We start from the raw sequence: 16611 nt of genomic DNA on the forward strand, positions 1-16611 counted from the left end.
TCTCAAGGACTTCACTCCTTTATTTGGCTATTGCCTTTCCTTCCTGTATGATGAATCTTCCCCTGGTTACAGAATCACATTCCAGGCCTACAAACATGCTATACGAGTGTCTTCCATCTTTTAAAAATCCCCTTCCCTATGGATAAAGAAATGTGATAATGCAAGCAGAGTAAAATTTTAAGTAGAAAATTTAGCAATTTTACTGCAAAATTCTTTCAACTTTTCTATATGTAATTACATATTTTATAATGTAATGTTGGAAATAAAAGCTGTTCCTTGACCCCAAATCCCCCTCCAAATTTCCCTGCTTATTGTTCAAATTCATCGAAAAAGTTCCTTCCCCTAGTTGCTCACCTCTCTTTTCCTCTTATTTATACTAGTCTGGCTTCCATTTTCTCCAACAGTACACTGAAGTTGCTTTTTTTTTTGAGATGATGTCTCACTCTGTCACCCAAGCTGGAGTGCATTGGCACAGTCTCGGCTCACTGCAACCTCCGCCTCCTGGGTTCAAGCAATTCTCCGCCTCAGCCTCACAAGTAGCTGGGATTACAGCCACCTGCCACCACCCCTGGCTAATTTTTGTATTTTTAGTAGAGACGGTGTTTCACCATCTTGGCCAGGCTGGTCTTGAACTCCTGAGCTTGTGATACACCCACCTCAGCCTCCCAAACTGCTGGGATTACAGGCCTAAGCCACTGCACCCGGCCTATTATCTTTATTTATTAAATTTTTTGTTTATTTTGTTTTGTTTGAGACACAGTCTTGCTCTGTCGCCCAGGTTGGAGTGCAGTGGCACAATCTCGGCTCACTGCAACCTCTACCTCCCAGGTTCAAGTAATTCTAGTGCCTCAGTCTCCTAAGTAGCTGGAATTACAGACATGAGCCACTGTTCCTGGCCGAATTTTTTTTTTTTTAATTTCCTCAAGACAGAGTCTTGTTCTGTCATCTGGGCTGGAGTGCAGTGGCTGGCTGCAATCTCTACCTCCTGGGTTCAAGCAATTCTCCTGCCTCACCCTCCCAAGTAGCTGGGATTACAGGTGCCTGCCACATGCCCAGCTATTGAGATTGCTTTTATTAAGGTCACCTTTGAGTGGACACTTTTCTGTCCTCATCTTACTCAACTGCCCAGCAGCACTGTTTTTGCTGCTGACTCCTCTCTTGAAACACTTTCCTCTCTCGAAACACTTTCCTTTCTTAGCATCTGACACCACTCTCTACTAGTTTTCTTTCTACCTTTCCAGATAATCCTTTTCAGGCTCATTTGCCATCTTCTTCATTACCCAACTTCTAAAAGATAGAAATGTTCCAGGGTTGGTTCTGGGACCTCTTATCTGTCCACAGCAATTTTTTTCATAGGAGCACTATTGGTATTTTATGTGAGACATTTCTTCATTGAGCAGGATTTCTCATGCATTGCACAATGTTTTATATTCCTAGATTCTACCCACTAAGTGCCAGTAGTGTCTCCTTTGTCCCTGCAGTCAATGTGACAACCCAAATTGCCTCCAAACAATCTCTAGAAAAGTAACACTTCTCCAAGTGAAGAACAATCTCCTCTTTCATTTGGTGGTGCAAGCCAGTCCATAAACCATACACCTACCATGTACAGTATATATAAATTCTCAAATATCTCCAGCCCAAACTTTTCTTAGGAAATTTAGACTATCTTTAACTATCTACATTTTTATTTGGATGGCCTGTTGTGGAAGGTCAATAAATATTTGATGAATTAATGATCTAATTAACTATCTTAGTCCCTCTTTTTTTGTGTGTGACAGAGTCAGACTCTGTCACAAAAAAAAAAAAAAAGCTGGAGTGCAGCGGTGTGATCTTGGCTCATTGCTACCTCTGCCTCCCGGGTTCAAGCGATTCTCCTGCCTTAGCCTCCCAGGTAGCTGGGATTACAGGTATCCACCACCAGGCCCAGCTAATTTTTGTATTTTTAGTAGAGACAGGGTTTCACCATGTTGGCCAGGCTGGTCTTGAACTCTTGACCTCAAGTGATCCACCCATCTTGGTCTCCCAAAGTGCTAGGATTACAGGTGTGCGCCACTGTGCCCAGCCTGTCCCTCTTTTGTCTAACACTAAATTGCTGATCTTCTCATGCATGTTGTTCACTGTGGGAGATCAGGAGATGTGCTGCTCAGACCCCTTTCAAGAAAGGACCTGCTGCCCAGCTGTAGGAGTGTAGTTAGCTGAGAGTCTCTAGCTGTTATTGTCTTTAAGGTCTACCTCAGCTCTACAGCCAAAGTCACACTCTCCTTAGCATGTAGTTAAGTCATACTCTTCTTGGGCAGGTTTCTAGCCAATGAGTGCACAAGGTGGTAGTTCGTGGGTCTAGTCTAACACAGAACCCCTCCAACCGGAAAGTTTTGCTCAGGAACCCCTCCATTGAGCTGGCAGAGACTTTGTCAGGTTTACATCGTTATCTGCAAACTCTCCCTGCACAATTCTGCTTCTGTCCCTTTTCCTACACAGGTATTACTCCCCTGATAAGCCTTTGGCACACCTAACTCTGTCCTAGGATAGGCTTCCCAAACAATCTGCTCTGCACTCTCTCTATCCTTCTCATTTTAATAATTTGTATACATCCAGTTGATCAAGCTAAACCCCTACGAGTCATCTCTGATTCTTTGTTTTCCTTCATACCACATATTTACTTCATCAGCATCAAAAGGTTCTGTTGATTCTACCTCTAAGGTACATAATCAATCTCTCTCTCTCTCCCTCTCCCTCTCCCTCTCTCTAATAACCCAGTCTCAGTTATCATCATATCTCAACGGAATACTGTGAATAGCCTCCAAATTACTGTCCTACTGTCAATTTGGCATCCATTCTTCACGGAGCAGTTGGAGCAATGCTTTAAAACATAGCACTACTCGCCACGCACGGTGGCTCACGCCTCTAATCCCAGCACTTTGGGAGGCCAAGGTGGGTGGATCATGACGTTGGGAGTTCGAGACCAGCCTGGCCAACATGGTGAAACCCTGTCTCTACCAAAAATACAAAAATTAGCCGGGCGTGGTGACACGCGCTTGTAATCCCAGCTACTTGGGAAGCTGAGGCAGAAGAATCGCTTGAACCCAGGAGGCGGAGGTTGCAGTGAGCCAAGATCATGCCACTGCATTCCAGCCTGGGCAACAGAGTGAGACTCTGTCTCAAAAGAAAAAAAAAAAAGGCACTACTCTACTTGAAAATAATGTGTTCTCACTTAACTGCTTACCATGTCTGTCAATCCTCTGTATGATATCTCATTCATCTTTCTGTCCAGCCTCATTCCTCACTATTCTCCTTCTCTGTCATTATACTTTAACCATGTTGGTTTTTCTGATCTTTGAAACTACTTCCACCTGAGGCCTTTGCCGAAGCTGTGCCCCTTTCAGCAGATCACTATTCCCCCAACAGTTTGCATGGCTGGATTCTTTTCATTCATTGGAAGTCAAATGCCACTGCTTCAAAAAAAAAAAGCTACTTGGACCATTTAATCTAAAGCCATTTTCCTCTCCTCCCTCCTATTACTCTCTCTAATTGTGTGTGTGTGTGTGTGTGTATGTGTGTGTGTGTGTACTTTTTTCCTTAATTGCTTTTTGTCTGTGTCTTTCACTAGACCATAAAATCGATGAGGGCATAAACCATATTTGATTTGTTTATGCCCAGAGCCTAGTATATAGCAGGCAATCCACACACATTTGTTGAATGCATGAAAGTCATCTAATTATCTTAGGTACTCATATTGTTGGGTTGTTTTCCTCATAGTGTTTTGGCAAAGGGATTTACTTTTTGTTTTTATTGTTTTCCTTCAGAAAGAGAATGGGGCCCAGCATGGAGGCTCATACCTGTAATCCCAGCACTTTGGGAGGCTGAGATGGGTGGATCACCTGAGGTCAGGAGTTTGAGACCAGCCTGGCCAACATAGTGAAACCCCACCTCTACTAAAAATACTAAAATTAGCTGGGCGTGATGGTGTGTGCCTGTAATTCCAGCTACTCAGGAGGCTGAGGCAGGAGAATCTCTTGAACATGGGAAGTGGATGTTGCAGTGAGCCAAGATCATGCCACTGCACTCCAGCCTGGGCAACAGAGCAAGACTCCATCTCAAAAAAAAAAAAAAAAAAAAAAGATTTATAATATTCTAAGGACAATAATCCTATTTCCTTTTAGCAATCTTACCAAATAAATTTAAAAAATAAATAAATATAAAGAACAATACATTAGAAACATAGGAGGAGGAATCCTGAAGCATATATCCCACAGATTATAAAAATGTAGTGAGAATAAATAAGTTATGGCTGGGCGTGGTGGCCCACGCCTATAATGCCAGCACTTTGGGAGGCCAAGGCAGGTGGATCACCTGAGGAGTTCAAGACCAGCCTGGCCAACTTGGCAAAACCCTGTCTCTACAAAAATACAAAAATTAGCCGGGCATGATCATGGGTGCCTGTAAACCCAGCTGGTCATGAGCCTAAGGCAGAATCGCTTGAACCTGGGAGGCAGAGGTTGCAGTGAGCTGAGATCACATCATTGTACTACAGCCTTGGCAACAGAGCGAGACTCCATCTGGAAAAAAAAAAAAAAAATTTATAAGTTCAGTCATACTGCAGTGAGGAACATTATCAAATAAATATTGAGTGCTACACTTATATATATATATTTTCATCCAAGAAAAGACCTTAGAGAGGCTTTGCAATGATCAGATCAATTACATAAATCTTGTTTCCTAACCTCTGGATTTTCATTCTATAAACTTAAACAAACAAACAAACAAACAAACAAACAAACTCTTACCACCCCCAAGGACTAGGCAGTATATACAGTGAGCAGTCTTTTCAGGTAATTCCTATAATTCTTCACTATGATAAAAGTTGGGCCGGGTGCTGTAGAGGACTGCGTGCTCGCAAACGAGACGTTCCCGATAAGCCCTGCTCTTGCAGACAAAGCAGGACGGTCCTTCTCTGCAAACAGAAAGGACAAAGGAGCCAGCTGTAAACAGTGGGCTCTGGGAACTGGTCAATGTTTACTGATCTTGGGAGTCAAGGAAAGGTCAGAGAAGCAACACATGCCCCATGACTTGGTAACATTCCACAAACGGCTGTATAAAATAAAGCAGAGTGTGCCGTTCGGCGCAGCCGCCATGTATGTCTTGTCCTGTGTTGTCTTATGTGTTCGTTCATTCCTTTGTTTAGGAAACACGTGGACCCCAACAACTGGTGCAGCGAGCAGGGTCCGTGGCTCCAAGAAAGCAAGGAACCGGAGGGGGAGCACCCCGGGTGTGTAAGTACAGAAGGGGGACCCACGGGATAATTTTGGGGAATTCCACCTCTCTGGCCTCAGAATATTTACGGCTGTTTCAAGGACTGTTGCTGTCTATAGGAGTAGAAGTGAAAGAAAAGACTTTGAAGTGATTGTTTGCCCATGTTGAACAACATTGTTACTGGTTTCAGTATCAGACTAAAGTGCAGCTGAATCGGAGAGAATGGTTACAGGTAGTAAAAGCTCTGCGTAGAGCTCACCAGTTAGGGGATACTATGCCTCTAAATTTGTGGACCTTGTGTAACTCTATCACTCAGGCATTAGAGTTACTTGAGACTGATTCAGAGTGTGGTGATGCAGCCACAGGAGGAAAGGTATCTAAGGATTTGGAAAAAAAATAAATCTGAAATAGAGCCCATTTATGCCAGGATAACAGAGGATGGGGGGGTAGCAAAAGGGGGAGAAGAGGAAGAGCCAACTCTTCCTTCTTCTAAGGGGAATTCTGACATGCAGCATATTATAGGAATGCTTCAACAGATATTACAGATACATTCTTCTAATTCACCTTTGCAAGCTTTCCCTGTTTCTTTTCCTTCTGCCCCGTTAGAAGGGGATTTTTCAGTGCCTCCAACCCCCCAGCTTCCTTACCTTTGTCTGGCAAAGTTTTCTCAGTGCCTTTCCTGCCATTGGAGGAGGGAGAAAAGGAAAAGATAAGAAAATTTGAGGAGCTAGATTTGTTTCCAATTATTCGTGCTCCTTTTGCTCCTAATGCTCGGTTTCCAAATGGTGGCAATGATGTCCAATTTACTGCCTTACAATTTAAATTTTTGAAAGAAATGAAAACTGCCATTTCTAACTATGGACCTCAATCTCCTTTTGTCCTTGGTCTTCTTGATGCTTTTTCATCAGAAAATTTGATGATTCCTATAGACTGGGAGACTTTGGGGAAGGCTGTTCTTGATCGTTCTCAGTGGTTACAATTGCACAGCTGGTGGATGGACAAGGCGCATGTGCAGGCTAGAAAAAATACTACGTGTGATTCCCCAGAACCCACTGAGGAACAACTCACAGGCACGGGCCAATATGCTACTCTTAATGCTCGGGCTGGCCTAAAATGATGTCGCCCTTACTCAAATCAAGACTTTGTTTTTAAGGGCCTGAAATAAGGTAGAAATAGCAGGAAAATCTTCCCTCTCCTTTGTAAAGATTTTACAGGACGCAAATGAACCATATCCAAATTTTGTAGCCCATCTTCAAGATGCTGTCTTAAAAACTGTGGGTGTTGGCCCTACTTCAAAAATTTTGTTACAAACATTGTCTTTTGAAAATGCTAATGCTGACTGTCAAAAATTGTTAAGACTATTAAAGGCCAGTGGGGCCAATTTAGATAAATATATTAGAGCTTGTGCTGGTGTTAGAGGGGCTATTCATAATGCTCAGTTATTTGCTGGAGCCCTATCTAAAGCCTTAAAAGAAAATAACAAACAAGGTATTTGCTTTCAATGTGGTAAAGCTGGACATTTCAAGAAAAAATGTCATAAAAAATTGAGCACTTTTATCAAACCTCAAGGCAGAAAGCTGCCTTCAGAGGTGTACAAACGTTGTGACAAAGGTCAACATTGGACAAATAAATGTCGTTCCAAAACTGATAAAAGTGAAAATTTACTGTCTCCTCTCCCAGAAAATAGGAGCCGGGGCCCACAGACTTGGGGCCCCAACAATTATAATACAAGCCTACCACAATACCCAGTGAGCAATGGCCTACAACATCAAGTAATAAATTCAAGTCCTCCTTAAGGATATCACCCCTTACCCCAGTTTCCCAGCTTTATGCAGCAACTAAACAGAGTGCCACTACTGACTTAGCTATTACTCAGCCTTACACCTTGTCTCCTAATGGAGGAGTATATAAATTAACTACTGGAGTGTGTGGCCCTTTGCCAAAAGGACATGTAGGACTTTTGTTAGGTCAAAACAGCAGTACTATACAGGGGTTAATGGTAATTCCAAAAATTATTGATCCTGATTTTACTAATAAAATTCTTATTATGGTACAAGTCTCACAATTTATGCGCCTAGAGGCAGGGGAACGTATCGCGCAATTACTTTTATTGCCTTTTTTTCCGTTCCTATCTAGACAGGTATCTCGACAGGGAGGGTTCGGTAGCACAGGAAAAACTGTTTTTTAGGAAACTTTAGTTTCTAATCAAAAGCCCTTATGTTCATTGCACATTAATGAAATAGTTTTTGAAGGGTTAATTGACATGGGGACAGATGTGTCTATCATTTGTTTAAATCAGTGGCCTATGCAATTAAAAAAAAAAAAAAACAAGTTTCAGTTACACTCACTGACTTGGGTGTGCTTCTATGGTTTCTCAAAGCATAAGACCTTTAACCTGTATCGGTCCTAAAGGTCAACAAGGTCAAATTTTTTTTATATTGCTCCTATCAATATTAATCTTTGGGAACAAAATCTTTTACAACAATTTGGTGCTTTTTTAAACATTCCTCATATTTCTTCAGCTGCCAAAAATATGATGTTCAAAATGGGCTACAATCCTTTAAATTCATAGCCACTGTTCACCAGCCTCAACCTTTACAATTAAAGTGAAAAACTACCACTCCTGTTTGGGTGGAACAGTGGCCATTATCTAAAGAAAAACTTGGGGCTTTAAAAGAGTTAGTCAAAAAAAAACAATTGGCCGAGGGGCATATAGAGCCAAGTATTTCTGCACGAAACTCCCCTGTCTTTGTCATGTATAAAAAAAAAAAAAAGTAAAAAATGGCGTTTATTAACTGACCTTAAAACTATAAATGTTTACATTCAACCTATGAGGAGTTTACAGCCTGGTCTTCCTAATGCCACCCTTATCCCACAAAGTTAAAAATTAATGGTCATAGATCTCAAAGATTGTTTTTTCTCTATTCCATTACAACCTCAAAATTATAAGATGTTTGCCTTTATTATTCCTAAATATAATAATGGGCAGCCCACTCAAAAATATCAGTGGAAGGTTCTTCCCCAGGGTGTGCTTAATAGCCCTACTTTATGTCAAAAATTCATACATAGGACTTTAAATCCTGTAAAAAATCAGTTTCCAACTGTGTTAATTTATCATTATATAAATGATATTTTATTGGCTACCCCTAATGTAACCCTCCAAAATCAAGTTTTTAAGGTTTTACAACAACAGTTAATTCATTATAATTTACAAATATCTCCTAAAACAAATACAAACTCAGTTCCCCATTCAATATTTGGGGTATCTATTGGCTAAAAAACAAATCCACCCACAAAAGGTTCAAATTAGGAGAGATCAACTTATGACCCTTAATGACTTTCAAAAATTGTTGGGGGATATTAATTGGCTTCGTCCCATCTTAGGTATTCCTATTTATAAATTACAACCTTTGTTTACTACTTTGAAAGGGGATTCGGATTTAAACAGTTCTCAACAATTATCTCCTACTACAAAAGAGAAATTATCTTTTGTAAAAAATAAAATTAGTAAAGCTCACCTTGATTATATTATACCCGATCTTCCACTCTCTTTATGTCTTTTTCATACTCCTCATTCACCAACAGCCATCTTACATCAAAATAACAACATTCTAAAATGACTATTTTTGGCTAATAAAGTCATTAAAAAAATTTACCCTTATATTAATAAATTGGCTAAATTAATTATTAAAGGGCAACATAAAACTCATCAATTGCTTAAAATTAACCCTATAAAAATTATTACCCGATTATCTAATCAATACATTAAATCTCTACTAAAAACTCATAAAAAATAACAAGTGACTTGAGCTAAGTATACTGGTTCCTTTTCTCAACACTATCCCAGTCATAGATTATTTACTTTTCTACAACAATATTCTTTCCTGCCCTATACTCCTATTTCTTATACTCCGGTTAAAGGTCCCACATTTTTAGTAATACTTCTAACAATAAAAAAGCTAAATACTGGACATCAAATAATTCAAAAATTTCTCACTATCCATTTAAATCTGTACAACAAAAAAAACTTTTTACCATTCCATTATGGTACTACAAAATTGGCCTCAAACTCCTTGTAATATAGTTAGTGATTCCCAACATACTGTATATGTGACTAAGTATATTTCTCAAACTTCTTTACCATTACTCCCAAAAACCCCTTTACAAAAACTATTTTCCTTATTGTTTTTGACTCTTACTTCCCATACAACCCCCCTTTTTATCACTCATATTCGTTCACATTCAGCTTTACCGGGACCTTTAACTTTTGGTAATAGCCAAATTGATTCTTTACTTGTTGGCAATGTCCAACAGGCTCAAGATAAACATCAATTACATCATACTAACAGTTTAGGATTACAACGGCGATTTTCTGTAACATGCCGTCAAGCCCAAACTATTGTCAGAGCCTGTCCATCTTGTGCTCCTATTATTACACCCTTCTTAAGTCCAGGTATAAATCCCCGAGACACTCAACAAAATCATATTTGACAAATAAATATAACTTATATTTCTTCTTTTGGTTGTTTAAAATATGTTCATCATATAATTAATACTTGGTCACACTTCCAATGGGCTACACCATTACCCTCTAAAAAAACTAATTCTGTTATTACTCATTTACTTACTTACTTTACAGTTATAGAAGTTCCTACTAAATTAAAAACTGACAATACTCCTACTTATTACTCTCACAAATTGGCTGCCTTTGTCTCTTCATACCACATTCGTCATTCCACTGATATTCCATTTAACAGTCAAGGTCAATTATTTAAAAAACTAATACTACCTTAAAATTACAACTTTTAAAACAAACAGGGGGAAATGGATGAGATTCCCCAAAACATCAAATTCTGAAAGCTCTTTTTACTTTAAATTTTCTTAACTATTGGCGCCAATTACAGCAATCTGCAGCAGTAAAACATTTTCAACAACCATTAAAAAAGCCACAAGCTAACAATTTGTGGGTGTACTATCCTTCATTACAAGGCCAATATTTAAAAAGAAAAGTTTTACAATGGGGTCGAGGTTATGCTCTTGTTCGTACAGGTGCCAGAGACGATTGGTTCCCATCCCGACAGTTGAAGCAGTGCCATGGCGAAGAGGAGCCAGCCGGAGGACTTCCTGGCGGCATTTCAAAAATTAAATCTGAGTACTCAGAAAACCTTCACCTTCGAAACTCAACGAGCGGAACCCCCAACATGGGGTCAGCTAAAAAAGCTTACTCAAGAAGCTGAAGGGGTTGTTCAACAAGCTAGACAGCCCAAAACCTCACTGACCTTATTTCTGGCTATGCTAGCTGTAGTAAATTGCCAGCTGGAGAATTCACATATTGGGCTTATATTCCCCTTCCACCCTTCTATCAAGGTGTGGCCTGGGGAGACAAATAAGTTTTAGTATTTACTAATGATACTGCTTGGATGCCATCACCTTTTTAAAATCAGGATCCTGAGTTAGACACGGGTATAATAAACAGTTCATATCAATTTGGGGTAAAAGGGTTACCTATATGTCTTGGGAAGAGTCCACATTGTTTATATACTTCTCATGAGGCTTGGGCTGTATGCTATAATCATAGTCACATTGCTGCCTTTACTATGATTGTTGTTACTCAGAGTTTTAAATATAATCATACTGCTCTGCTTAACAAAACCTTGCCTACTATATTATCCTTATGTCCTGAGTGGACTAGATGTAAAAGAAGTAGACCACGATTATTCTTAGAGGTAAAAGGTAGGAATTACAGATACCTTGTCACTGACTGAAGTGTGCATGGAGATTTTCAGACTAAGTTTAGCCACATTAGCCTACGATGACATAGAAATAATCCCAGCATTTATGCTAATGGTAACAAAACTATTATTTGACATGATGGTGGCTTGTCGCCCCCTATGCCACATTTGGCCAACACCTCACAAATACAAAGTCATATATGAAAGGTACTAGCTACTGGCAAACCAATGTCTACTTTTACGGGAAACATGTCTTTAAATACCACTAATCTTTCTAATCCTTTCCATGTATCTTTACATCGAAACAGATCTATATATGTCATTGCTTGTGTTAAAAAACCATACTTGTTGTTAGCGAGAATCTTTAAATGGGATAATACAGGAGTAGTTAACTGTATGGGCAATTGTACATTTTTAAGCTGTATAAATACTACTTGGTGGCATAATAATTGGAATGAGACTTACTCCAATATATATATTTTTTAAGAGCTAGAAAAAAAACCTGGTTACCTGTGAACTTGACACGCACCTGGAGTAAATCTACTGGGGTTACTCAAATTTACAAAGTAATGCAGATCTTGTCCACCGCAGCCAAAGAGCGGTTGGGATCGTCGTAACAGCAGTAGTGGGACTTGTGGCCATTGCTTCCACCGCTGCTGTTGCTGGACTGGCGTTACATCAGAGGATCTAAAATGCAAAGTTCGTGCAACAATGGCATAAACAATCTCACTTGTTGTGACAACAACAATGAGACATCAATGCTCATTTGACTAAATGAGTAGATAACTTAAAACAAGTGGTTTCTTGGATAGGGGATCAGCTAACAGTGTTAAATACTCGAGTCCTGTTAAAATGTGACTGAAATACTACTCAATTTTGTATTACCCCTGTTCCTTTTAACAACACTGTACATAATTAGACAAAGATAAAAAGGCTTTTAATTGGCCATAATAATCTTTCCCTAAAAATACAAAAACTAATACACAATATTTCTAAAACGTTTTGTAATCAGTTACCATTGCTGACTGGCGCAGATTTAATGACTGGTATTGCACAAAGCTTGAAATCTTTAAACCCTATGAGTCCTATAAAAACTGTACTGACTTCTGTTTCTAGCAATGTATTGATTGTTGTTTTTGCCTTTGTCATTTTCACAGTCTACTGGAAACGGTGCCAAAGGGCAAACACCGAATCCCAGTGAGCCCAACATGTGATGATGGTTTTGAAAGAAATTCAAACCTGTAAATAAAGAAGGGGGAGATGTAGAGGACTGCGTGCTCGCAAACGAGACGTTCCCGATAAGCCCTGCTCTTGCAGACAAAGCAGGATGGTCCTTCTCTGCAAACAGAAAGGACAAAGGAGCCAGCTGTAAACAGTGGGCTCTGGGAACTGGTCAATGTTTACTGATCTTGGGAGTCAAGGAAAGGTCAGAGAAGCAACACATGCCTCATGACTTGGTAACATTCCACAAACGGCTGTATAAAATAAAGCAGAGTGTGCCGTTCGGCGCAGCCGCCATGTATGTCTTGTCCTGTGTTGTCTTGTGTGTTCATTCCTTTGTTTAGGAAACACGCGGACCCCAACAGGGTGCAGTTGCTCAGGCCTGTAATTCTAACACTTTGGGGGGCCAAGGCAGGAGGATTGCTTGAGCCCAGGAGTTTGAGACCAGCCTGGACAACAAAGTGAGGCCTCAGCTAATTAAAAAATTAGCTGGACGTGGTGGTGTATGCCTATAGTCCCAGCTACCCAAGAGGCTGAAGTAGGAAGATCACTTGAGCCCACGTTTAGCCTGCAGTGAACTGTGATTGTGCCATTGCACCCCCGCCCGGGGGAAAGAGAGGGAGACTCTGTCAAAAAAAAAAAAAAAAAAAAAAAAAGCCCTGAAATACTTGGCAAACTGAGTTTACATTTTTTATTCACTCTAAAACAATCTAACCCACATATAAACATCAACTTTTGGCTGGGCGCAGTGGCTCACGCCTGTAATCCCAGCACTTTGAGAGGCTGAGGTGGGCGAATCACAACCTCAGGAGTTCGAGACCAGTCTGGCCAACATGGCGAAACCCTGTCTCTACTAATAATACAAAAATTAGCCAGGTGTGGTGGTACACACCTGTAGTCCCAGCTGCTTGGGAGCCTGAGGCAGAAGAATTGCTGGAACCCGGGAGGTGGAGGTTGCAGTGAGCCAAGATCGAGCCATTGCACTCCAGCCTGAGCAACAGAGGGAGACCCTGTCTCAAAAAAAAAAAAAAAAAAATTCAACTTTTATGACTTTTTTTTTTTGAGAGACAGAGCGCCTCACTATATTGCCAAGGTTGGAATACAATGGCGATTCACAGATGTGATTATTGTGCACTATAGCCTCAAACTTCTAGGATCAAGGAAAGGATCCTCCTGCCTCAACCTTCCAAGTAGCTGGGACTAAGGGCACACACTAGCATGCCCAGCTGTGATTCTTTTTGAAAGCTCTACTGATGCAGACATTCTCTTATGACATCACGAACTTACCCAAATAATCTTATGCTTTTTGGTGATGCTGTAAAAATTGTATCTTCCCACTCAATGCAATCCTGGGTTGCAGTCCTGAGATGAAATTAACACATGATGTCATAGGGGGACGATACAAAGAGATGTGCAAAGGCTTGCAATGGTATGGAGGAATGAGTTGTTATTCCAAGGTGTTAGCGCAATTCATGATGTCACAGAGGGTGTAGCCAAGCAACCCTCAAGAGTGGAGGGGAAGACTGTTCATATAGTTCATGACATCACAAAGACAGGGCTCGGGACATTACAAAAACTTGACATCTTAAAGGGATGGTCAGACTCTGAAATCACCAGTGGGAGGTGCACAACAGGAAAAGGGTTGGGCCCATATTTGGGAAGTCAGTGATCAGCGATGTCATAAGGAAATGGAGCAGTCATTCATTCCTTTGAGCATGAACACATAGAAAAGTTTGAAAGTTTTAGGACAAAGATTACAGACTGCTGCCCAGGGGTGGGATCTGGCCCATAGACATGTTTTGTTGGCCTGCACACACGATTTTGTGTGTTTCTTCCCCAGTTAGTTGTCAAATTTGGAATTTCTATAATAAAAATCAGGATTTCTGGTTTCTTTTTAAAAATGTTAGAGTTCTGACAACCTTTGGTCTGCATTCCTACCTGGCAACAGCTGGCTGGAGCACACTAACAGCTTCCTTTTTTTGGGTGAGGCAGGTACTCTTAGTTTACCACAGTCCTCATTTAGTTAGTTTTACTCATATTATCCACCTAGAACTCGTGGGCATTCAGGTTTGTGACACTGGTTTGGGGAATTCCATATAACAAAGAGGTGAGGTAATGTTGGGAAATACATTGTAGGAGGGGAAGGTAATCTATGACATGAGAAGCTATGTAGACCTTAGGAAATTCCTTGTGACAAGGATAGAAGCAGTGGGATATTGATACACTGCTATTTTAACCCCAAGAATATTCTGATCCTGCCACCCTTGACTTCTGAGAGTATTTTGCCCCCACTGTGTTGAAAGCATTAAAAATATGCCACCCCAAAATACACTGCTCTGGCATATTGACTATTTTGAATTAAATATATATACACATATATTGAGATGTGAGAAAAACAGTCACACACTGTTGCCAGGGCTAGAGTGCAGTGGCGCGATCTCGGCTCACTGCAATTTCCACCTCCCAGGTTCAAATGATTCTCCTGCCTCAGCCTCCCAAGTAGGTGGGATTACAGGTGCCTGCAACCACTCCCACAGAGACGGGGTTTCACTATGTTGGTCAGGCTGGTATCAAACTCCTGACCTCATGATCCATCTGCCTCGGCCTCCCAAAGTGCTGGGATTACAGGCATGAGCCACCGCACCCGGCCTGAATTAAACATTAAAAAATAAAAATAAAAATAAAAAAAAACAGCGAATACAAGATCACTCTGACCTTCATTTTGTTTCTTAAAAGCAAGAGATGAAGTTCCTATGTGAAAGATGCCCACTCTATAAACCAACAAACATTCTTATTATCAAGAACAGGAAGAAAATTCTGTACAAAGGAACCTTTTAAAACTAACCATTATCTTCCTAGTCACTTCTCTACCCAATGAGCTACCCTAGTCCAAACTCTTTTGCCTTATCACATTTTCACAGTTACTACTCTTTGTCCAAAGTCCAATTAAGTATATAAGTGATTGACTCTCACTGCTTCTTTGTGTCTTCATTTCTTTATGAGGGCTCTGGTGCCATTTAAAACTTGTATTAAATAAATTTCTATGCTTTTCTCCTGTTAATTTGTCTTATGTCAATGTGATTCCCAGGCCCAGCCAGGACCCTAAGAGGATGGAGGTAGAGTTTTGCTGCTCCATAGTGTATTCAAGAGTTTTATTGTGCATGCATTAATCATGGAATTAAAATGAATCAATAACTCACAAAATACTTTCCAAGAAAATTCACTGATATTGACATAATTCTTATTATATGTTTGTTGTTAAATATCCTTGGTGTTGGCTGGACATGGTGAATCACACCTGTAACCCCAACAACTTGAGAGGCCAAAGCAGGAGGATGGCTTGAGGCCAGTAGTTCAAGACCAGCCTGGGCAGCATAGTGAGACCCCCAACTCTACAGAAAAAATAAATACATAAAAAGAACAAAAAACCCACACAAATCCTTGGTGTCAAATATCCTTGGGTCAGGTTTAGAAGAAATCTTATTACTCCTCAAGTGGTATAAACCATGATATTTTCAAAAGATCCATAATATCATCAACAATTGCCCTTGAAACATCCCACTCTCTTTACTGCCTGCATGCCTCAGCTCAAACCGCTCCTTTTCTTAGAAGGCCCTTCTCTTTCACTGACCTCTGAATTATTCTTCAAATAACAGTGGAGAAATTACTTCCCCAAGCCACACTCTCCTAGCATTAAGAAACAACTCCTGGCCGGGCGCGGTGGCTCAAGCCTGTAATCCCAGCACTTTGGGAGGCCGAGACGGGCGGATCACGAGGTCAGGAGATCGAGACCATCCTGGCGAACACGGTGAAACCCCGTCTCTACTAAAAAATACAAAAACTAGCAGGGCGAGATGGCGGGCACCTGTAGTCCCAGCTACTTGGGAGGCTGAGGCAGGAGAATGGCGTAAACCCGGGAGGCAGAGCTTGCAGTGAGCTGAGATCCAGCCACTGCACTCCAGCCTGGGCGACAGAGCGAGACTCCGTCTCAAAAAAAAAAAAAGAAACAACTCCTGGCTGGGCACGGTGGCTCACGCCTGTAATCCCAACATTTTGAGAGGCAGAGGTAGGCAGATCACAAAGCCAGGAGTTCGAGACCAGCCTGGCCAAAATTGCAAAAGCCCGTCTCTACTAAAAATACAAAAATTAGCTGGACTTGATGGTGGGTGCCTGTAATCCCAGCTACTCAGAAGGCTGAGGCAGGAGAATGGCTTGAACCTGGGAGGCAGAGGTTGCAGTGAGCCAAGATTGCACCATTGCACTCCAACCTGGGCAACAGAGTGAGACTCCATCTCAAAAAAAAAAACAAAAAACAACTCCTCCTCCTACAGAACTTTGAAGACATCTTTATTATAAAATTTATCACGGTGGAGTACCTTTTTAAACAATTTTATCAATTTCCTTTGGT

General features: G+C 40.8%; 1 long non-coding RNA gene across 1 annotated transcript; it reads right to left on the reverse strand.

The window, feature by feature from the left end:
* Positions 1-4795: 4795 nt before the first annotated feature.
* Positions 4796-13565, reverse strand: LOC111555027. The gene is made up of 3 exons (XR_002735391.2): positions 13491-13565; positions 11512-11669; positions 4796-4951 (listed from the first exon to the last, which is right to left on the reverse strand). It is a non-coding gene; the product is annotated as an uncharacterized LOC111555027 (long non-coding RNA).
* Between the last annotated feature and the right edge of the window lie 3046 nt (positions 13566-16611).

This window comes from Piliocolobus tephrosceles, chromosome 13, assembly GCF_002776525.5.
Source record: "Piliocolobus tephrosceles isolate RC106 chromosome 13, ASM277652v3, whole genome shotgun sequence".
NCBI classification, from domain to species: domain Eukaryota; kingdom Metazoa; phylum Chordata; class Mammalia; order Primates; family Cercopithecidae; genus Piliocolobus; species Piliocolobus tephrosceles.